The 25,490-nt window shown below is 36.1% G+C and overlaps 1 pseudogene; it reads right to left on the bottom strand.

Annotated features, from left to right (window-relative positions):
- The window catches only part of LOC124975415 (chromodomain-helicase-DNA-binding protein 1-like), an 89,679-nt pseudogene extending 68,673 nt beyond the window's left edge, over nucleotides 1-21,006 (bottom strand).
- Nucleotides 21,007-25,490: the final 4,484 nt, after the last annotated feature.

Below are 25,490 nucleotides of genomic sequence, written 5' to 3'. Positions count from 1 at the left end.
TCCATAGGGGATACTCTGTCTATTTCCTAAGGCTACAGGAACCACCCAGAAAGCTTAGATAGTATTACCTGGCTTTCACTTGCTACTTCCAACTTTACACCTTCCTAAGCACTATCACTTAAGAGTTCTGAAACAATTGGAATCCACATGATGGGCCCTCATTTGCATTTTGCCCTTTTAGTTTTGGTTAGTTATCTCTAGAGTGTCTATTTTGTAACTTGAAACCTTAAAGGTATTCTGTAGCTTAAAAACACTTGAGATAAAAACTAAGCAAGAACATACCTGGATATATTTACATTTAGCCTTTGTATGTGTGTATGATATACACACACAGAGAGACATATACATGAATATGTATATAAATTACTTATATTAATATATATATATATACATATATATTTATATATACAAACATAAAATATAAAAATACATATATATAAACCAAGGCAAACGGCTTTGGCATTTAGTAACCAAAATAGAAGAAAGTCAAGTATTTATGATGAAGCTCAGTTCATACTGGGACCCTCCCTTCCACTCCCTTGGACTTAAAAATCTCCTGACTTCCCTTGCTATTGAGCACTCACAATGTGTTTTTAAGAAACTCCCTTTTTTTAAAAATGAAAACAGTATATTATAGTAATTAAGAGCATATATTTGGAAGTCACAGAGTGCTTAGATTAGAGTGGCTCTGAATGATGTTTAGAAAATTTCTTAAAAATTTTAAGGACATTGTCTATGTCATTCTTCTGTTACTCTTCTTCATAAAACAACTGGAAAAAGTACACCTCAGACAATGCTTAGCACACAGTAAGCATTCAATAAATGTTCACTATATCTATATCTGTCCCTCTCTTTCTGTTGTATTCTCCTTGCAGGATAAAGAACCTTCTGTCCTTTTTCAGGACTTCTCAACTCTACACTTCTTAGATTTATCAAACCAGAACCATGTCTTTTACTTTTAGATTCTTTAATAATTTTTTAAAAATGCCCTGCTTTCTTTTGAGACAAGGCAGTGAGTTATTACCCTTGCCCTTGGAAACCATAAATAACTCATTGTCTGGATGGGGAGGAAAAAAATCATACAGAACCAGAATGAGATTTTTTTGCCCCTGGCCTGGGCATGAAGTCCCATCAAGTTCCTCTCCAACAGCCAGTAGTCTACATTGGCCCACAGCAGGAAGTTGTGCCTGTGCACTTCACAATGATGTTCTGGTAGACCACATCACAGGGAAACCCCTAATTGAATGCCTGGAGTTTCCTCCACTGGGGAAGAGTTTGAGCATTTGTGACCTCATCTCCTCTAACTCCCAATATATTCACCTTCACTACAGCACACAATGATCTCATCTCTCAAGGGTCTGTGAAGAAATGTATTTAGACATCTACAGTATATACCTACCTCTCTCTCAAGCTTTCACCTTACATTTGTAATTGCCTCTTCAATAGTATGAAAACAAAATGCATAGCTGCCCTGCCATCATGACAGATGAGTATGCAGAACACTAAAAATATAGAAAAAGCCAGACTCCATAGTTACTCCCTAATGTGAACAAAAACCAAGTAAACAAACAAAACCTAGTGTTCTTCTTTCAGGTCCTAGTACCCCAAAAAACTGTGAACTTTTTATGCATGGCAATGACTCCCTAAAAAAATAGCACTGATCCCTGTCTGCAATGCTGATGTGCAAAGATACAGGTGTGCGTGAGAGAAAACTGCTATTTTTTAACCCACACTTGGGGTAATTGTACACTTGATAATTCTGCTTATAATACTGTGTAATTTTTCCCCTTTTGCATACCTCTTGAATCTTTTGATAGCTGGTCTTTAAAGTCTGGTTTTTCCTGTGAACTTTTCTAAATGAAATCCCTTCCTTTTTGAGTCTCCTTCTAAAGACAATTTACATTGATATTTACTACAAACCCTGTTGACTAAAGTCTACATTATTTTTACCTTTGTAACACTTTAACACCTATCTTCCTAATTTTTATTCTCATCATTCAGGCTTAAAGCCTTAAAGTCATCTTTGTATTTGCTATCTCTCTCACTTCCTGCCTCAAAAAAACAGTCAACTCCTGTCATTTCTTCTCTGCAATGTTTCCTACAGCAGACCTTCCCACAGCAACTGCCCTTGTCAGCCATTTCTTACTCACTTCATGCCTGAATCATTCCAGAATCCTAGGGGTTGATCTCTGTGTATCTAATTCCTCAAAAGGACCTAGGGTATATTATAATAAGGGTTCTAATTTTAGTTCAAAAGCTGCTACTATGGAATAACTCTAAGCCTTTTTCCAAAAGAGAGCTCTCTCCAGAATCTTCCAAGTCAGCATTTGACTCCTATCTAATTTTTGTTTCCTCAAGCAAATTAACTCTTGCCTTTTATCCATATATCCTATGGTATAATTTTGAATTCCCAATCTTGTTCATCCTCCTCTGGGTATAGAATGAGTACTGTAAGTCACTGCATAAAGGGTCTGGGATTAAAGAGGAGGTATGGAATTAATCATTACTGATTAAGTCAAGTTATTTTTTAAAAACCAACAACAACCAAAAAAAAAAAAAACCAAACAAACAAATTCTCTCTGAGATAACTAGTGGCATACTCATTTTTAGAAACCCCAGAGAGATTATATCCATGATGTTAAGTTACCTGCTCAAAGTCATACATCCAGTAAGTGATAAGGTGTAAATCTGAATCCAAATTTGACTATTTAAAGTCCATTCTCTTTATTCTACTTTCTCTGCCTTTAAATGCCACACTCATTTAGCTTCTATAGCACCTTGCATGTAGAAGGTACTGAGTGGGTATGAATTAGGGTAACAAACTAAAATGTAACTGGAGACAAAGGGTGGTTAATACTGGTACTTTTTATTTGAATTCACATCCACAGAGAGTGCTGATTATAAATCATGGGACTTTAAATAAAAGAACAACATATTTTACTTGGAGGTGAGCATAAGCTAAAGGTTTCTGGGTTCCAAGAGTAAAATGTCCTCCTATAATCATGTTGGTGAGCTGCAGTTTGGAGGTTGCTTTCCTATAAATTAATTCTTCTACAGTGTCTTGGCCAATCAGTCAAATGAGTTTCATAACCCTGTATGCATGTCAAGTGAGATCAGTGTGCTATGAGTCTGCAAAGCTGGGGGGAAAAGCATGCCAAAAAAAAAATACACCAAAAAGGAAGCAGAACCAAAGACCATATTAAGAAAACAATTCAAAGGGCATTGCTCATTTGGACCTGAGAACTTGTTAGAGAGATCTGGCCTCAACTTATCTCTGAACCTTTTCCAAAAGAGTCAGGGAAAGAATGTTGAAGTGACCACAATTGGGACTTAATTTATAGTCAAGGACAAACCTTGGCAGGCATGTTATCTTGAGGTCAAAGGGTAGTTCCACAACCTCTTACCCCACTTTTTTTCCTTTTCCTGGTACTGGAAAGCAAATCCAGGGGAGCATTACCAATGAGTTATATCCCTAGCATTTTATAAAAAAAATGTTTTATTTTTATTTATTTACTTAAATTTTTTATAGATATTCATGGACCTTTATTTTATTCATTTATTTTTATACAGTGCTAAGAATTCAACCCACTGCCTCACACATGCTAGGCAAGTGCTCTACCAGTGAGCCACAACCACAGTCCCAAAATATTTTATTTTGAGACAGGGTTTTAGTAAGTTGCCAAGGCTGACCTTGAACTTGTGATCCTCCTGCCTCAGCCCCCCAAGTTGCTATGATTACAGGTATGTGCCACCATACCAGCTTTAACTCCATTTGTAAACTGAGTTAGGTTCTAACTAATGCCTAAAAGTTTATTCTAATCATTTTGTAATTTAACTGTTCTTTTTAACAAAATGAGACTGAATTGATCATGTGACCCACTGAACATGACTCTGCAAGTCAGTGCCAAAATGGGGTTAAAACCCAGTGGTTCTCAACTCCCAGTATGACACTGTTGTCAGGACTACATTCTTCACCTTCCTCCCCAATCCAGAACTACAAGCCAACAGCACAGGAAAATGAAGATGTTTAACTCACTCACTTGTTCTGGCCAATTTGGTGAGCTCTGGCAGCTGCTTGTAAGTCATTTTGAGGATTAAAATCACTGTCAACAAAAATAACAGTATCTGCTGCTGCTAAGTTTATGCCAATTCCACCAGCAAACTATGCAAAAAAGAAGCATGATCAGCAACATACAAATAAGGAACTGGAAAACAGACACAAGGCTAGACTCGGTCCTACTGAACACCTGAAATCAGTTCAACTGAGTGGTTTCCTCCTTCAGGCTGACATCTCTGCCCCCAACTCCAGAGCCCTGGAGTGGCCAAAAGTGTCACCTCATCTTATGTTGCCTGACCTGGGAAAATTTAATTATCAAATATAACAGAATCAGAGGTAAGGGGCAGAAAAGAATGCTTAATTTAATGCTGTGAAGCCATGTTTGAAAACCTTGATAGGATTTTGCTTAGAAAAATCTGTGAATAAGGACACAGAAAACAACTCCAAAAATGAGAGGTCTTGGGTCTACCATTGTAGCTCAGTGAGAGTGTTCTCACCTAGCATGTGTGAGGCACTGGGATCAATCCTCAGCACCACATGAAAATAAACAAAATAAAAATATTGTCTGTTATGTTTAGATGTGATGTCCCCAAAATGCTCACATATGAGACAATGCAAGAATGTTTGGAGGAGAAATGATTGGATTCTAGCTTTGGCCTAAAACCTTAATAAAACCCTAATAGGATTATCTGAATGGTAATTAGAGGCAGGTATGGTGTGGCTGAAGGAACTTGCTCATTGGGGGCATAGATATGGGGTATATAATTTATATGGAAAGTGGAGTCTCTCTCTGCTCCTGATCATGATGTGTGCTGCTTCCCTCTGCCACACTATCTCATCATGATATTCAGCCTCACCTTGAGCCCCAAGGAATGAAGCCAGCCTAATATGGACTAAGACCCCTGAAACCATGAGCCATCAAATAAACTTATCTCCTCTATAGTTGTTCAGGTCAGGTCTTTTAGTCACATTGGTAAAAAAGCTGAATGATACAGTGTCTATCTACAACTAAAATATGTATTTAAAAAAAGGAGAGGTCTGCAATGCACATTAAGAAAAGCACTTAAACACACTTGCAAGCTACAAGATAGGAAGTCCCTGAAGCCAGTTAATGAGAAGATGGGATGTTACTTGCCTCTGATGAGAGAAAACTTGAACATGTCTTCCTGAATTGGTTTCCACATTAATCAAAGACAAAGTCGTAAAATGAATTCAAGACAAGAACACTCAATGCAACTACTTTCTGGTCTTTATTGAGTGGTGCAGAAAAAGGGTCAAGGAAGTACTTTGGGTTACAGGAATTTAGACCACTTTGAAGGTAAATTACAACATTCTCTTTGATTAATATGAAAACAAGTATAGAGCAGACTATTCTTCCCAGGGTTGTTACAGCTCATGGCTGAAACAAGTCTAAAAGGACTTGTTCCAAGAGTTGAATGAAGGGTTCCTCTTCATAAGGACTACTGACTCTCAGCTGGATCTCAAGACAAGTCAGGCAGGAACATTCTCATTAAAGCCTTCATATAAATTTAAAGTTGGAAAAAAGAAATAATAATGACTGATAACTGAGAGATGCTAAATTATATCTAATAATGACATTATACCTCTACTTTACTATTCACTAAGCATTGTTCAAAAAGGTTTTCATGAATTAATTTTTAACCCTCACAACTCTGCATCCTTTCCAGTATAATTCTCATTTTGCAGATGCTGAAAAGGAAACACAGCTAGATTAAGGTACTTCTTTGAAGTTGCACCACTAGAATATGAGAGTCAGGACTCCAGCCCATATTTAAGAATCTGTGGTTATTACTCCTGGGTTTGAGACAGGATTCTGCTGTGCTACCCTCACTGGACTTGAACTCCTGGGCTCACACCATCCTTCTGCCTCAACCTCCTGAGTAACTGGGACTATAGGCATGCACTACTGCACTTGGCTCCAGAAACTTTTTATCCACTCTATCCTACTACTACCTAGACAATCATTTTATTTAAAAATGTATACCATAAAAATTATCTTCCTCTTGGGTTCAAGTTGGCTAGTGCAGCTCTTCTTCACTAAGGGGAACATTTTAAGCTGTATTTAGTTGTTTGGGACATAGTCATAAGCTATCACTGCCACCTGCTGGCAATATGTGGTAACAAACTCACCTCTTGAAAGTTGGAAGGAAACCCATTAAATGAAAATGCTGCAGAACTATAGCAAAAATGTGATACCAAATATGACAATCTGTTTGGAAAGGTTAACATCTAGGACTGCTTCAGATCCTAGATAATCTACTAAGGTTTCCAGGGAGATTAATGGAAAAGCAGATGTTTCTTTCTAATTTTAGATGATTCAAATATCTGCTCTCTAAATATGAATAATAAAATCTTTAAAACACAAATGAAATTCCTCTCACAACCTGATGATGCATTTGTCTAGATCCTTCAAGTTTCCCCTAAGACTAACCATGAGACAACTGAATGAATGGCTCTGATGCAGGGAGTAGCATGTGACCTTGAAAGAGACTAAGGCCAAAGGAGTCTGATTATATCTTATTATTGAGTTTATTAGACAGAAAGACATATACTGGAGAAATAATATTCTTATACTCAAGGATTATATCTAACACCTCTTTTATATACCCATATATTACAAAGCACTTAATAAATGCTTTCAAAATAAGTCTGAACTTTCTTTTTATAAATATATTAATCTCTCTTTCATCAAGGACACACATCCTTTTTGTATTTCTATATGTATTCCATATGAATTAAGGTCTATAAAAATAGGATAATGAGACTCAGATTATGAATTCAAAATTGATTTAAGGTCTTTTCAATTCAGGATGTAAGAAAATTCCATCTCCCATAACTGATATCAAATTATTTAATAGTACATGAGTGCACCCCATAACTGACAAAGCACCTCAGATGTCATATGATATTTATGATTTAAGTCATATGGACAATTCCATAAGAATTACAAATCTCTGGCAGTATCACTATGATCACATTTTAAATAACAAAATGTTTGTTAAACTTTACAACACTATTCCAGGGGTACTCATGGAGGAGAGGCAACTAGCAACAAGATTATCTTATTTTCCAAATTCACAGCTGAGAAGTAAAGCTGCCTCCACTGAATATAAATAAAACTTCCTCAAAATTACAAAAAAAAAAAAATCCAGGACTTTCCCAGGTCAGAGGTCAAAGGAGATCAGAATTACTTTCAAATAAGCTCAGGTTCCAGCTTCACTTCTTTGTGAAATCACAACTTAGACAGGTGGGACAGAAAAGAGCTCCAAAGTAGAAGTCCAGTACTTTGCTATGTCAACTGCTTTGATTCTCTCCTTTTATTATACTCCTTGATAATAACTTCACCTTTCAGAGAATTATGAAAAAAATGTACCAATGTTTGGGATGTAAAAGTACTACACAACTCCTTTTTTGTCTGCTTTCATCAATATTTATGTGGCTTTTCTGCCCTAGTACTTAGGAGAAAAATAAAAATGGGCTGCTGCCCAAAGTTCTTTATAGCCAGGTGTCTCTATTCTCTTCTCACGGAATCATCCACATGCTCATAGCCGTAGCCTTTAATAGACAAGAACAAAAACAGAGTTTAATTCTTTTCAAGGACTCTTCAGGAAATAAAAAAAGTCAAGTCATTCCTAAACCAAATGCCTATATTGTCTTTTCCATATCCAGGCATGACCCTACTTTAAAAAAATCCCATGGGAAAAATCTAAATTTAGGGGGACAATACATCACTTTAAAAAAAAAAAAAAACTCACCATAACACTCTATCCTGGGTTTTTAAAATACATTCATCCAAAGTTTTGGCACTTAAAACTGATAATATTCAGTTTTGATTATTCCTAGGCAACCCTAAAAGTCCACATTCTCTGTCAATTTCTATTTGCTGAGATACAATCATTACTTAGTCAACCAGTAATACAAGCACTTAGGAGCCTGCCTGATTGATTATCCAGCATCTGCTTTTCAAGGAATCTTTCAGGCTCTCCAGTTACCACCATGCATCAGGTCAGAAAGGGGAATTATAAATTCATCATGTTTTGACAGTGGAGATTCCTCAATGTGCCAATGGCATTTCTGAAGTTTCCATTACTGCAGTACTTGGAGGGCATCAAGTGGATCTGAGAGACCACTCTGAACTAAATTTTAAAACTCTTATTTCTGCAGCTGATAATCTACCAAAGGCTCAAAAATCATCCACTGTTTAAGCTTTTTCCCATTTTCTCACATCAATTTTATTATATATAAAACAGAGTTCTCAGGTAATTGCCTTGCATTCCCTATTGTTTATAGAAATAATTGGTCTTACCTTCCCCTGCATGATTTGTGGGATCTCTATACTATCAATATTCATTTTCTTACTAATCCTGAATAAGTACAGAAGTGTTGAGTTGAATGTTCCAAGACACTGAAAATTTCTGTCACTGAAACTTGACATCATATTTTGAAGATACTCAACATTTTCACATCTGCTTCACATAGTGCTATCCCCTCTCCTCATCTTCTTTTGTTTCTGAATAATGTTTTTGCACTTTCTTCCTCTGTAACATTCCCACACACCTTAATACTCATCATGAACCTATTTGATCATTAAATCTAAAAAAGTCTTCAGTAATATAGTGGCCCAGGGGCATCACCTCTGTAATTCATATAATCTTGGAGAATATCCAACATATGGGTCATTTGGGAGAAAAGTAAAGCTCAATGGCCTCTGGCAAGGAAAAGAAAAGGAGAAACTGTAGTAGTATTTAAGGTGAGTTATCCTCACACAAAATTTATCAAACAATACAATTTTATAAGTAAGTCAAATACTAAAGTAGAAATATAAATGTCACATAACTTTCTCAGAAACTCTACATAGTTTACATAAGAATACAAAGTGCCTCTTCATGTAGTTGCATCCTTTAGAGCAGTTATAAAGCTACAGTGGCACATGTCAATTCAACAGGAACTATGGAAACCCTAGAGCAACCAAGGAGCCTATTTCTTGAATGTCACTTCACACATTGAAAATAAATATAAACTTTCACATTAATAGTGAAATAAATAAACACATGTAGGGTAAACAGCAAGATTCACTTATGTGTGTACCCCTTCCCCAAGATCCTAAAGAGCTGTGGTCAGCTATTTACTGCTATTCCTCACTTGGGGGTGTAAGTCATTATCATCTAGAAAAGTCTGAGAAGCATCACTTTAGAGAAGCAATTCCCCCATGATACATGAGGAAACTTGCATACAGATAGTGAAAAGAGGAAAAAATTCAAAATAATGTATTAAGAACAAAATCAAGCTGAGAATTTCTTATTATCAGACACTGTTTTAAAATTTGCCTGAACAAAGAAGTGCTGACAAAACAATATTCTTTTTTAAGAAAATGAACTTAATTTAAGCTTACCACAAACATAAGATCAAGAGTTAGGAAGAACTCCTGCCAGATTCTAGCCCAAATTTTTGGGAAAGCATTGAGTTTAAATAAAGGTGAGTACTTCAATTCTTATCTCATCTCTCACATTTGCTAGCTATATGAATTTGGACAAGACATTTCTGGGTCTGGGACATAAAAAACTTGCATGGAAGGTATTTATGGTCTTTTCTCCATCTCTAACACACCTATAGTTGATATGTCAAAGAAGATTAAGCACAGTAATACATGCAAATATTTAACTTGCAAAAGATTGGAAAATTTTTGCCAAATCTGAAATATTAGGTTAGTTCAGGCCACACCTGGGACAGTCATCCTAAAGGGACAATTTTGAAATTCTGGTCTTCTGATACCCAGCTCACATTTCTGGGAAAGACTATTCCAATTACCCCTTGAGTTTAATTCAAACCCCACAGGTTAACAAGAATAAATGCTTACTGAGCCTTTATTATGTGTCAATTTAACACAAAGTGCCAGCAGGCAATTATAAAAGAAATGCTCAATGCTGACTCTGTCCTTGTGGCTCTAAACAATATAGCTGGATGGATGAAGTGAACATACACTGATCAATCAGGCAGTAGATTAATGTAGAGTTTGCCAAGTGCTGGAGAGGGATTTTAAATGGTATAGGAATTCAGGAAAGAAAGAATAATGGTGGGGAAGAGTGGGGTTGTATGAGATAAAATGGTGTGGGTGTTTAATTTCAGAGAAATTTGACCCTGAATTAGGGTCTTGTAAAAGAGGAAAACTTGAATCAGTCTCACGAAATAAGTAAGTTACTCATTAATTAGGTTTTAAACAGTCGCCAGATGAGAGCAGTACATATACCTGTACTTGGAATGCAGGAAGTCCAGCAACTCATTCAGCAGGTGACGTTGCCCACTAGCCTCAATCAGGTGGTCTCCAACTTCAAAAGGCTCTGACTCTACACCTGGAAAAGAAAGGGCCCATTCCCAATCACATGCCCTGACTCAGGGCAAACTTCTTGAATAGAAAAATCAATAGGTAGGCAACAGCAAGAGAACCCTTTCTCTTTTTAATCCATTATGTCCCTTAGTCACATCTATCTGAGGCATTTTATAACTATTTGCTTATGTTACTATCTCAGTGCAGCTTAACACCAATTGCAGAGACTGGCACATCCAAAAAAGTCTTATAAATACTTGCCTAGGAATCAAACCCACTCTTTAGGAAACTGAGGCAAAGGGCGATGCCAAAGGTCAAGAATATCCAAAAGGAATCAAGAAACGGGCTTAGGTGTATATAAATGATTCTCAAGGTATGGGGTGGCAGTCAGAATATTGTGGAAGGGGTCATTGCCTGGAGGTCTTCTCTTAGTTGGGGCAAAAGTGACCCTGAGGCCACTGACCAGATGCCTGGAGGTGTTTTCTTTGGGTGCTCCTGCTGCCCACACTGCTGCTGCACACCAGAGGTCTTTTCTCTGCTCATGCCTGTGGTCTACACTGCTGTCACTGACATTGCTTCCCCTGATATCCCTGCTGCCAAAGGTGCTGCTGCTCGCTGGAGGTCACTTGAAGATCTTCTCTCTGGTTGCCACTGCAGCTACAGCTACAGCTGCCACCACTGTGGCTGCTGATCCCCCACCACTGCCAACAACACAAATGACTGAGCTGCTGCTGAGCACCTGCCTGCTGTCACTGACCCCCTGCCACTTACCACTTCTACCACTGCCCAGAGGTTTGCTTCCAGGGAGACTCCAGATTTAGTTGCACATGATTGTATCCATTTTGAGAAACCAGTCAGAGCCTGAGGTATGAGATTCTGGTGTGTTTCCTGCTATTGCAATCTTGGGGAGTCAAGGTGCACCTGTCTGGGAACACCCACCAGGACCTGGAGGTTGAGTGTCAGGTGCCTGTGGGTTTGGCTGTACCTGGGGTCTTCCTCCTGGGGGTGTTGGTTGCTGCCATCTAGTTATTGTCTCTCAGGATTGCTCATCCCTGGTTTTGTATTTCCAAATTCCAATATCGTTGAGTTCTTGGGACTGAAACATGGGCAAACCTAAGACATATGAGGCCCAGATTGGTGGAATAGTGACTCGGTCTGTCAGGGCCTCTCTGGGCCAGGAAGTCTTGTGGGAAGTCAGGGGTAGTGTTACACCACCTGCAATTCCCCTCAGTGCTTGACAAGGTTTCTGCTGAGTAACAAAGGTGTTTGCAAAGTCTCATCGTATTGGAAATTCAGTTGCAAACTTTCCTTCCTTGCTTGCCTAATATGTGTAGGCTTACTATTAATATTTTATGTGTTCTCCCTGAAAACAGGAGTCTTAACAGAACCAGGTTTAAAACATAGAAAGCAGACTTCTAATGGAACAGTGATTTCAGATTTAGTCATTTGTAATAAAACTGAGTAACCAAGAATGTTATGAGAAAATACAAAAATAGATTCTAGCTGCTGATCCCCTGTTGACTACTCTCAGATGACCTGAAGTATGTAGGCAAATAACTCCAACCCCATCAGGAATGATTAACAGGAACAGAAGAAATAAAGAAAATACAGTTTCTACAGTTAAAACACCTTATGATAATGCTTATATAATTAATGGAAAGCCATGACATCCTTACAGAGGGATGACTCTTTAGCCCCTGAATTTAGATCCCTCCTTTATCTCCCATGGGATACTTAGATGTAAAATCAGGACATGTTATAATCTGGTTTGAAAGTATACATACAAGAGTACAAAATATTCCATTTCTTAAAGATTAGGATTTACTAACTGCTGTAAATATTATTGGCCACCCATCCCCCAGAGAAAAAGTTCCTCAATGTTAAGTTCACACAGAAGAAGATGATGTAATATTATTGTTAGCTTAAACTGTCTAGCACTTATTAACCACAGCAGTAGCCACACAACTCACAGGGTTGAGTAAGTACTCAACCCTGCTGAACTTGCTTTAACCTTTATGATTAGTTAAGCAATATTAATATGTCTTGGGCTGGGGAGCTAGCACAGTCAGTAGAGTGCTTGCCTTGCAAGCACAAAGACCTGGGTTTGATCCCCAGTACTGCAAAAAAATAATAATAATAATAATATGTCTTAGTGTTTAGTTATAGTTTATCATGAGTAAGCAATTACTAAAAATAATTAGAACACTTCATTGCCTGGTCTAGTAATGATTATACAAGATATTTTTGTTATTTTTCCTTGTGCTCTTTTTCTGTTCTGGAAAAACATGTGTAACTGTCAACCTTTTAAGGTATAAAAATCTGTCTGGGAAAAATAAAATTTAGAACTTAGCATCCATCCCTTGAGTTTGTGTTGCTTTGTTCTCCAACTTGCCAATGCCTACTCCATCACCTGTGACCACTACTACCCATGCTAGCGCTGGACCCCAGCAGAGTAGGGCTGAGAAACTTTTGGATACTAGCAGAGACAGTTTTTCAATTTTCTCCTGAGATTTATTTTATTTTATTTTATTCATTTTATTTTATTTATTCATTTTATTTTATTTTTTCCCCTGGCATCTCTCTCCACTGTATTTGGAGCATGGTGTTTTTCATGCACCAATTTGTTGAGGATGGAGTTATGCATGGTGTTTTGCAGTTCTGCTGTATATTATATTATTTTTAACTTTCTCTCTCTCTCTCTCTCTCTCTCTCCATATATATATATATATATATCTATATATATATATATATATTCTTCTACTTCCTTGTCTGTTTCTCTGGATTCCCTTTCTAACTTTTCTCTCCCTAATAGTCAATCTCTGTTGGTTCTTCTTCCACTCTTCCTGTGGATTTTGCTTGTCGTTTCTCTCTCCCTCCTCCATGAACATCATGTCCTGCACTATTTCTGATTTCTCAGTGTCCAATATTTGAAATTGCAAATCCTTTGGCAAATTTTCTGTTATATTGTGGACTGTGTTTGAACTCATCATTGCTGTTTATAGGTAGAGGGCAGTGAACACCTTGGTGGAAGCTATTAGATTTGAGGCTTGTGTATTGTTTGTACTGGGTGCTGTTGAGGTTGGTCTCCCTCTTAATGGTGGTATACTAGAAAACTTCAGGGACAATACATTTCTACAGGGTAGCGTCTTAATGGTGGTGTACTAGAAAACTTCAGGGACAATATAGTCTACAGGGTAGCATCTGTAGTGCCTCAGATTCATAGAGACAGATGGGGAAACACACAAGCAACATGAAAAATTAAGGAAAAAAAGTGCCCCAAACAAATCGAGATGCCCCAATATTAGAATCCACTGACATAACAGTAGAAGAAATGTCCTCGAAGGAGTTTAGAATGTACATACTTAAACTGATCTATGATTAAAGGATGGTATAAAGAGTGAAATCAAAGAGAAAATACAGGATGTGAAGGATCACTTCAATAAGTGTTAGAGATTATGGGAAAAAAAAAACAAGCAGAAATCCTTGAAATGAAGTTATCCATAAACCAAATTAACTTCTAATGGAAAGCATCACCAACAGACTAAACTATTTAGAATACAGAGCCTCAGGCAATGAAGACAATATTATTTACTATTGAAAATAATGTTCATCATGCAGAGAAGATTGCAAAAATCCATGAACAGACCTTCCAAGAATGGGAAAACACAAAAAGACCAAATTTAGGAGTTACCTGGATAGATGAAGGAGCAGAGGTATAAACCAAGGGAATGTATAATCTTTTCAATGACATAACATCAGAAAATTTTCCAAATCTAAAGAATAAAATGGAAAATCAAATACAGGAGGCTTACAGGACTCCAAATGTACAAAATTACAGCAGACCCACACCAAGACACATTAAAATGAGGATGACTAAAATACAGAATAAGGGTAAATTCTTAAAGGCTGTGAGAAAAAAAAAACAAATTACATATAGGATAAAACCAATTCAGATCTCAAGTGATTTATCAATCCAGACCCACAAAGCTAGGAGGTCATAGAACAACATATTTCAAGCTTGGAAAGAAAAGGGATGCCAAGCAAGAAGTTTATAACCAGCAAAATTAAGTTTCAGATTTGAAAATGAAATAAAAACCTTCCATGAAAAACAAAAGTTAAAAAAATTCACAATTAGAAAGTCTGCAGTACACAACATTCTCGACAAAATATTCCATGAGGATGAAGAGGGAAAAAAAAAAGTGAAAACCAGCAAGGGAGAAATTACACTAAAGGAATAGTCAAAGAAGAAACTACATCAAATTAAAAGCCAGAAATAAATGAAATGAGCATGAATACAAATCATATCTCAGTAATAACCTTGAATGTTAATGGTCCCAATTCATCAAGCAAAGATAAGACTTGCAGATTGATTAAAAACAAAATCCAACATATGGTGTTTCCAAGAGATTCACTTCATAGGCAAACGTATCCACAGGACTGAAGGTGAAAGAATGGGAAAAAACATATCACTCATATGAATTGTGGAAACAATCAGGGATTTCCATCCTATATCAGAAAAGGTGACTTGTAGCCAAAGTTAATCAGAAGGGACAAAGAAAGTCATTTCATTCTACTGAAGGGAATTATACATCAGCAAGACATGTAATTATAAATACTTGTGACCCAAACAATGGAGCATCTATGTACATCAAACTCTTCACAATTTCAAGAATCAAACAGACCACAGCAAAATAATACTGGGTGACTTTAACATATCTCTCTCACTACTGGACAGATCTAAATAAAATCTAAATAAAAATTATAGAACTCAATAATACAATAAATAACTTAGACTTAACAGACATATATACAATATTTCATATATAAATGAGTGATACACTTTTTTCTCAGCAGTACATGGATCCTTCTCTAAAACAAACCACATAATATGCCACAAAGTATCTCTTAGTAAATACAAAAAAAAAATGGAGATAATACCCCACAGTCTATCAGATCATAATGGACTAAAATTAGAAATCAATAAGATAAAAAAATAGAAGCTACTGTAACATATGGAGAATAATACACTATTGAAAGACAAATGGATAGTAGAAGAAATCAAGGATGACATGAAGAAAATACTTAGAGAAAATGAAAATATGGATACAACAAACCAAAATCTCTGGAACACAATGAAGGCAGTACTAAGAGAAAAAGTTCACTGCATTGAGCTCATTTGTTAAAAGAATAAAAAGTCAACAAGTAAATGACCTAACATTATATCTCAAGCCCTAGAAAAAGAAGAAACAATCAACACCAAAAAGTAGGAGAAGATAGAAATAATTAAAGTCAGAACTGAAATCAATGAAATTGAAAAAAAATTGACAAAACCAAAAGTTGGTTCTTTGAAAAATCAATAAAATTGATAATCCCTAGCCACACTATGAAGAGAGAGAGAAAACCTGAATTAACAAAATACAAAATTAAAAAGGAAATATCACAACAGACCCAACTGAAATACAGAATAATTAGAAACTATTTTGGAAAAATTCATACTCCAACAAAAGAAATACTGCAGATATCAACAAATTTCCAGAGACATATGACCTATCTAATCTGAATCTTGAAATCATACATGATCTAAACAGAATAATTTTAAGTAATAAAATAAGAAATGCCATCAAAATTCTACCAATTAAGAAAATTCCAGAACCAGATGAATTCTCAGCTGAGTTATAGAAGATCTTCAAAGAAGAATTAATACCAGTACTCCTCAAATTATTCCATAAAATAGAAGGAGGGAACCTTTCAAACTCATTCTATGAGATTAATATCACCTTGATACAAAAATCAGACAAAGACATATTAAGAGGAGAAAACTTCAGACCAATATTCCTGATAAACACAGATGCAAAATTCTCAATAAAATCCTGGAAAATTTCTACCAAAACGTATTAAAAAAGATAGTGCACCACTATCAAGTGTGGTTCATCCAGGGATGCAGAATTGGTTCAACATATGGAAAAAAATAAATGTAATTCATCATATCAATAGACTTAAAAACAAGAATTATTATCTCAAAAGATGCAGAAAAGAATTTGACAAAATACAGAACCCCTCATGTTTAAAAACTAGAAAAACTTAGGTACAGTAGGAACAAACCTCAACATCGTAAAAGCCACATATGCTAAATCCAAGGCCAACATAATTCTAAATGGAGAAAAATTGGAAAGCATTCCCTCTAAAATCTGTAGCAAAACAAGGATGCCCTTTCATCACTTTTATGCAAAAAATATCCTTGAAACTCTAGCCAGAGCAATTAGAAAAGAGAAAGAAATTAAAAGTGTATAAATAGATAAGAAGAACACAAACTGTCACTATTTGCCAATAACATGATTCTGTATTTAGAAGATCTAAGAATTCCATGAGAAAAACTTCTAGAACTAATAAATAAATTCAGCAAAGTAGCAGGATATAAAGTCAATACCCATAAATTAAATGCCTTCCTATACATTATAAATGAATTCAATAAAAGAGAAATAAGAAAATATCCCACTCCCCCCAAAAAGAGAGTAAACTATCCCATTCACAGTAGCCTCAAAAAAAAAATAGTTATCAATCTAACAAAAGAGGTGAAAGAAGGCTACAATGAAAACTACAGAACATGAAAGAAAGAAACTGAAGATGACATTAGAGGATGGAAAGACCTCCCATGTTCCTAGAAAGGCAGAATTAATATTATCAAAATGGCCATACTACCAAAAGTGTTATACAAATTTAATGCAATTCCTATTAAAATCCCAATAACATTCTTCATAGAACTAGAAAAAAAATCATGAAATTCAATTGGAAAAATTAGAGATCCAGAATAGCCAAAGCAATCCTTAGCAAGAATAGTGAAGGAGGAGATATCACATTACCAGATGTTAAACTATACTACAGAGGTATAGTATAAAGCAGCATGGTTTGGTGCCAAAACAGACACATAGACCAATAGTACAGAACAGAAGACACGGAGAAAAACCCACATAAACAACAGGTATCTCATACTAGAACAGGAGTGCCAAAAATATTCACTTGAGAAAAGATAGCCTATTTAACAAATGGTGCTGGGAATAATGAAAAGAACATGTAACAAAATAAAAATTACATCTTTATCTCTCACCCTGCATGAAACTCAACTCAAAGAAGATCAAAGACTCAGGCGTAATAGTAGAAAAACTAGCCCAAATCTATACCACGTCAGCCTAGAATCTGATTTCCTTAACAAGACCTCTAAAGGTTGCAATATGTTCAATCAAGAATCAATAAATGAAATTGGATTCAAACTAAAAAACTTCTCAGGAAATGAAACAATCAATAATGTGAACAGAGAGCCTACAGAGTGGGAGAAACTTTTTTTCACATGCACCTCAGATTAAGCATTCATCTCTAGGATATATAAACAACTCAAAAACTTAACACCAAAAACAAATAACCCAATGAATAAATGGGCTAACAGATATGTCACAGAAGTTATACAATCGTCAATAAATATATGAAAAAAAATTTTCAATTGCAAGCAATTAGAGAAATGCAAATCAAAACTACTCTAGAATTTCTTCTCACTCCAATTAGAATGTAATTGTCAAGAATACAAGCAACAATAAATGTTGACAAGGATATGAGGAAAAAGGTACACTCATACATTTCTGCTGGGAATGCAAATTGGTGCAACCATTATGGAAAGCAGTATGATGATTCTTCAGAAAACTTGGAATAGAACCACCATTTTACCCAGGTATTCCACTCATTGGTTTATCCCTAAAGGACTTAAAATCAGCATACTACAGTGATGCAGACACATCAATGTTTATAGCAGCTCAATTCACAATTGCTAAACTATGAAACCAACCTAGATGCCCTTCAACCACATGAATGGATAAAGAAAATGTGGTATGTATATATGATGGAATACTACTCAGCTTTAAAAAAAGAATGAAATTATGACATTTGTAGGTAAATGGATGGAGTTAGAGAATGTCATGCTAAGTGAAATAAGCCAAACACCCAAAATTAAAGGCCAAATGTTTTCTCTGATATGCAGTTGCTTATTCATAATAAGGTGGGGTAGAGGAAGAATAGAGTTACTTTATATTAGGTAGAGGGAGTGAATGGAAGGGAAGAGGTATGGGGGTAAGAAGGACAGTTGAGTAAAACAAACATTTTTACCTCGTGTACATGCATGACTACAATGACCGATGTGATCCTACATGTATAATCAGAAAAATGAGAATTATACTTTATTTATGTATGATCTACAAAATGTATGATACATTTTACCATCATGTACAACTAATTAGAACAAATTTTGAAAACATAAAGATTATCTACATCCTAATGCCTCTTCTTCCTTAAAAATAATATTCTAATGTGCATCTGCTTAAGATCCTGTTAAACTTTTAAATAGTTCACAGTGCTACTTGGCAAAAAGTTTTTAACACAAGTACAGCAAATCTTTTGCATTCTTTCTATACTGGAGCCTCCATGGCCAGAGAATTGCCTATCAGAGTGTGTTAAAAAATTATTTGAATGAAAATGAAAACACAACACATCAGTTTTGTAGAAAAGCACTAAAGCATAGAAACATACAGAAGTCAGTAAGATGAAGGGGAAGCAGCAAGTGATTCTAAGAAGCATGTGGGCAGGAGGAAAAGCAAGTGAAAGTGCTACTTCAGAAACTGATTGAAGAGTATTTCAAGGAAAAATGATCTACTGTGTCAAGAGTATTTCAAGGAAAAAGTGATCTACTGTGTCAAGGGTTTCTGAGAAGTTAACTGAAATGTGAATTGACAATCTCTGGACATCACAGAGATCACTGGTGAACTTGGCATAGTGGCTGAGTAGGTTCAAGACTAGAGAAAATCTAATCACAAAGAAATGCTCAGACAAATCCAGATTATGACACATTCTGAAAAAATACCAGTTTTATTCTCCATAACTGTCAACATCATGAAAGACAAAAAGGTCCCCTCCCCGCACCCCCCCAAGCTTAAAAACATTTCTAGATTGCAGAAAAATAGAGACATGGTAAATGCAATACAGAACCTATGGATCTTAGATTAAGAGAGAAAAATAAAAACATAGGCATAAGGCACATTACAGGAACATCTGAAGAAATCTGAATAACATTAGATAATATAGAGAAAATGAGAATAAGCAAAATGCATACAGTAAATACAGATAGTTTTTTTTTCTTGAAGAATTCTGCTATGATTTTGAACCCAGAACTACTAAAGAAAAACAATGTGGGGATAAAGGACACTGCCTCACCATCAAACAAATATGGATGATCCACATACTTTTGAAGCTGGGATAAGATATTCTGAAGTTTAACTTTATTTGCCATCTCATTTTCAAATGCATCTGTAATTTTGAAGATAGAAAGGAAAATGGACTAACAAATCAAAAACAAAAACAAAAAACCAAACCCAACACTTTATAAATAACCTTACTAATTTTATTGAACATTCCTCAAATTTATACTAACTCCCAGTGGCTCATCTGCACTGAGAATTAATAGCATATCCACATGGAACTTTCCTATACATCACTTTGTTTTGAGAAGAAAGTCTACAAATTGAACTTGGGGGTAGATTTTTATAATGACTGGAAATTTCTGAAATTTTCTTCTTTAACATCTATTGTGGATTTAAGAGGGGGGAAAGGCAAATGGAGGACATAGGGCATGAATGGATATTTAAAAGTATGTGCTTTTCTCTAAGGAATAAGAAAAACTAGGCAAAAGGAAAAGGGAAATTTCATCATGCAGCAACTAAGTCTGATACACTTAACTCTGCCATTGTCTTACTGCAGCTGACCTGAGTATCATTCAGAATGCAAAATATTGCCATATATTCTTGCTATACAATGTGAGTGTAATTATAAAATATTTCCCTGCCCCCAAATCACATCCTCATTTAGTTTCTAAATGGATGAAGTTCTCTTGATTACCTTGGTCTTTCATCAAAATAGCCTTGTAGTATTTTTTCTGCAAAACTGACATGACATGGTATATCACTACTTCTGTCTTCTTGGGAAGGTCTGTAGCTACCTCAGCTTTTACACTCCTCAGCATAAATGGCTGGAAGAGGTTGTGTGGTTCACTTGCTGTGTAAGGAAAAAAATACAAGAGAGTGGTTCAAAAATACAACAAAGGCACTGAACTACTAGAGAACATATAGTAATAATTTACTTTCCTCATTTTCAAGCTAATTCTGCATTCTAGGTTAGTATAGCAATTTTCATAGTACAAACACTCCTGGACTTACAAAGTGACTGCATTCTTATAAATCCATCACAAATTGAAAATATCATGTAAGTAAAAAATATATTTAACAGACCTACCAAACCAAACATCACAGCTTAGCCCACCCTACATTAAATGTGCTCACAACACTTACAATAGTCAACTCAGGCAAAATAATCTAATATAATAATACTTTATGAAAAACTGTTGAATACTTGATGTAATTTAATGAATACCCATGTCTAAACAACACTGACAACATAGAACACTGTAGAGTATTAGTTATTTACACTCATGTTCATCCGGGGAACTGGGGAGTTGTGACTTGCTGCTGCTACCCACCCTATCTCTAGCCTCAAAAAGACTGATACTCATGTTGTCTTATGACTGAGTAGTATTCCATTGTGTACATACACCACACTTCCTTTTTTCATCTGCTAATGGACATTTAGGTTTGTTCCAAATTTTGGGTACTGTGAATGGTGCTGCAATAAACACAGGAGTAGGGATATCTCTGTGTCATGTTGATGTTCCTTCATTTGATGGGATTGTTGAATTGTACAGCAGTTCTAGTTTTGTTTTTTGAGGAAACTCCTTCCTGTTTTCCATTATGTTTGGAACAATTACTTCTGCCAGCAGTATATCAGAATTCCCCTTTCACCACATCCTTGCTAGCATTTGTTAGTTTTTTTGTCTTTTTCTAATATCCATTCTCACTCGGGTGAGGTAGTTTCTCATTGTGGTTATGATTTGCATTTTCCTGATGATTAATGATATTGAACATTTTAATATAACTAACAATAATGCATTATATATCTCAAACCAATTAGAATTTAGACACAATTTTGAATATACTCAACATAAAGAAGTTTGAATATATGATATGCTAATTATCTAAATTGATCACTACTCAATGTATACATGAATCAAAACACCAATACCACATACCTCAACAATAAGCACAAGGGAGATCCAAGATGGTGGACTAGAGGGAGGCTGCATTCCTTGTCACTCCGTAACTCCAGTTTCCAGCAGAGGATATTTGTTTCTTGGTGAGGTAGTTTTTGCTGCTTATCAATCCCCTGCTGTTTACCCCATTTGTATGCTGTGACCACCTGCAGTCTGCCAGTATATCAATGCCTTTTTTGAGTGCAGATTACTCACTGTCAGGCACCTATCATCAAACATTTGCCTGCCTCTCACCTGTACGGGGCCTGCCTTACACCTATCCATCACCAAACACATGAGGTTCATCTCCTGATCATCCAACAATAGTCAGCAAACTGATCACCGACTGCCAGTGCAGTGCCAGCTGCCTGCTCTTGCCTAGAACTTTACTGTTACAGTACCTGCAGGTTTGATTACATGTGGCTGCCATCATTTTGAAACAACAACCAGGCCCTATAGGACCCCTGGACAGACTGACTGAGCCCCGTCTCCAGGAGACCTCAGTTTGACCAATGACTTTGTACCTCTGGGACCCTCACATTGATTGCTCCCTGCCACCAGGACCCCCAGACCAACCGGCTGCACACTGTCATCAGGATCCCAGACCAACTTCACCTGGGCTCCAGGATCCCACAACCACACCAAACACCCAAACTCCAGGACCCCTGCCTGAACAACCACACCCCAACTCCAGGACCTCCAGCTCACCATGTCCACACCCTGAGCTGCAGCTCCCCATTGCCAACGTATTTGGAAGCCAGAGCAGCTATCATGGAAAATCCTGGAAGCCAGAGCTCCGATATTTAGATGGGGCACATCCCATCCTGAGATGACTGCTGGAGACTTGAAGCTCAATGTCAGGTACCTCTCATGCATCAGGCTACTGAACACTGGGAGGTTTCATTACTATATGACTGTTATATTGTATATTTTCATTTTTTTCCTTATTGAAAAATTTTAAGTTTTTATTTATTTACTTTCCTTGCTCTCTTTTCCATTTGTTCACCTGCTTCCTCAGAATCTCTTTCTCCTTTTTTTGCCTGCTAACATCCAATTTCTTTTGATAACACTCTCACACTTTCCATTATCCAGAACTTCTGTATATTCTATTCTTATTCCATTAACAGTCACATTCTACATCCCCCTGCATCCTCTTTGTCCTCCATTAGAAACTGCAGACTTTATTGCAAATCTGTTTGCTTTTACTGAAGATAATATTTGAACTCATACTGTTTATTATGAAAATTTTGTTATTGTCCTCATAGGGGTTATTTGGTCTAGAATTACTTAGTGTCTGAATAGGGCACTGCTAATAATGATCTCCCCTTAAAGAGAACATTCTGGAAACCTATAGGGCCACTATAGGCCTATAGGAGGAAATATGCAATACCCCAGATCTGCACTGCTAGAGGGGAAGCTACATGAACAACATGAAAAAACAAGGGAAGAAAATGCTCCAAATAAATCTAGATTCTATATTAATATAATCCAATTACAGTATATTAGAAGAAATGTCAGAAAAGGACTTCAGATTATACATGATTAAGATGATTCACAAAGCAAAGGATGAGAAAAGAGAGCAAATGCAGGCAATGAATGATAATACCAATAAGCACTTTAAAGAGCAAGTGCAGGAAGCAAAAGATCATTTCAACAAAGAGAGATTCTCAAAAAAAAATGGAAATCTTTGAAATGAAGGAAACAGTAAACCAAATAAAAACTCAATTGAAAACATCACCAAAGACTAGACCACTTGGAAGACAGAACCTCAGACAATGAAGACAAAACATTTAATCTTGAAAATAAAGTTGACCAAACAGAGAAGATGGTAAGAAATCATGAACAGAAACTCCAGGAACTATGGGACATTATGAAAAGACCAAATTTAAGAATTATTGGGATTGAGGAAGGCACAGAGATATGAAGCAAAGGAATGAACAACCTATTCAATGAAATAATATCAGAAAATTTCCCAAACCTGAAGAATGAAATGGAAAATCAAATACAAGAGGCTTATAGAACACCAAAAGCACAAAATCACAACAGATCCACACCAAGGCACATTATAATGAAAATGCCTAACATTCAAAGATAGGGTTTTGAAGGCCGTGAGAGAAAAGCATCAGATTACATACAGGGGGAGACCAATATGGATAGGAGCCAACTTATCAAACCAGATTCTAAAAGGTAGAAGGGCCCGAAACAAAATATTTCAATCTCTGAAAGAACATGGTTGCCAACCAAGAATCCTATACCCAGCAAATATAACCTTCATATTTGAAGATGAAATAAAGTCCTTCCATGATAAACAAAAGTTAAAAGAATTTAAAAATAGAAAGCCTGTGCTACAGAATGTTGTCAACAAATATTCCATGAGGAGGAAATAAAAAACAACAATGGAGGTCAGCAAAGGGAGGAACTACCTTAGAGAAAAACCACTCAAAGGAGAAACAAAGCCAATTTAAAAACCAAAAACAAGCCCAAATGACTAGGAATGCGAATCATATCTCATTAATAACCCTGAACGTTAATGGCCTAAACTCATCCATCAAAAGACATAGACTGTCAGAATGGATTAAAAAGAAAGATCCAACAATATGCTGCCTGCAAGAGACTCATCTCAAAGAAAAAGACATCCACAGACTAAAGATGAAAGGATGGGAAAAAACCTACCATGCACATGGACTCAGTAAAAAAGCAGGGGTTTCCATCCTTTTATCAGATAAAGTGGACTTCAAGCCAAAGTTAGTCAGAAGGGATAAAGATGGACATTTCATACTGCTTAAGGGAACCATAAATGAGGAAGACATAATGATAGTAAATATTTATGCCCCAAACAATGGTGCATTCCTGTACATCAAAAAAAAAATCCTTCTCAATTTCAGGAATCACATAGACCACAACACAATAATTCTGGGTGATTTTACACATGACTGTCACCACTAGATAAATTTTCCAAACAAAAACAAACCAAAGAAACCAGAGAACTCAATAACACAATCAATAACCTAGACTTAATAGACATATATAGAATATTACATCCATTAACGAGCAGATTCACTTTCTTCTCAGCAGCACATGGAAACTTCTCGAAAATAGACCATATGTTATGCCACAAAGCAGCCCTTAGGAAATGCAAAAAAATAGAGATACTGACGTGTTCTATCATATCATAATGGACTGAAAGTAGAAATCAATGACAAAATAAAACAGAGAAATTACTCCAACACCTGGAGACTAATTTGCTATTGAATGAAACATGGATAACACAAAACATCAGTGTTGAGATAAAAAAAATATTCTTAGAGGTCAATGAGAACAATGATACCACATATCAAATTTCTGGAACACTATGAAAGTGGTACTAAGAGGAAAATTCATTGCATGGAGCACATTAAAGAAAAGAATGAAAAGTCAACAACTAAATGACCTAACATTACAACTCAAAGCCCTAGAAAAAGAAGAACAGAATAACAGCAAAAGTAAATGAAGACAGGAAATAATTAAAATCAGAGCTGAAATCAATGAAATTGAAACAAAAGAAACAATTCAAAAAAGTGGCAAAACAAAGTTCGATCTTTGAAAAAGTAAACAAAATAGACAAACACATAGCCACACTAACAAAGAGAAAGAGAGTGAAAACTCAGATTTATAAAAGTTGTGATGAAAATGGAAATATCATGACAGACGCCACTGAGATACATAAGATAATGAGAAGCTACTTTGAAAATCTGTATTCCAACAAAATAGAAACTACGAAAGACATTGACAAATTTCTAGAGACATAAGCTCCTCCAAAACTGAACCAGGAGGACATACACAATTTAAACAGATCAATATCAAGCAACGAAACAGAAGAAGCCAATAAAAACCTACCATCCAAGAAAAGCCCAGGACCAGATGGATTCTCA

The sequence above is a fragment of the Sciurus carolinensis genome, unplaced genomic scaffold, assembly GCF_902686445.1.
Source record: "Sciurus carolinensis unplaced genomic scaffold, mSciCar1.2, whole genome shotgun sequence".
Classification (NCBI taxonomy): Eukaryota; Metazoa; Chordata; class Mammalia; order Rodentia; family Sciuridae; genus Sciurus; species Sciurus carolinensis.
The sequence above is the reverse complement of the archived record's forward strand: the minus strand, read 5'-3'. Positions and strand labels throughout refer to the sequence as shown.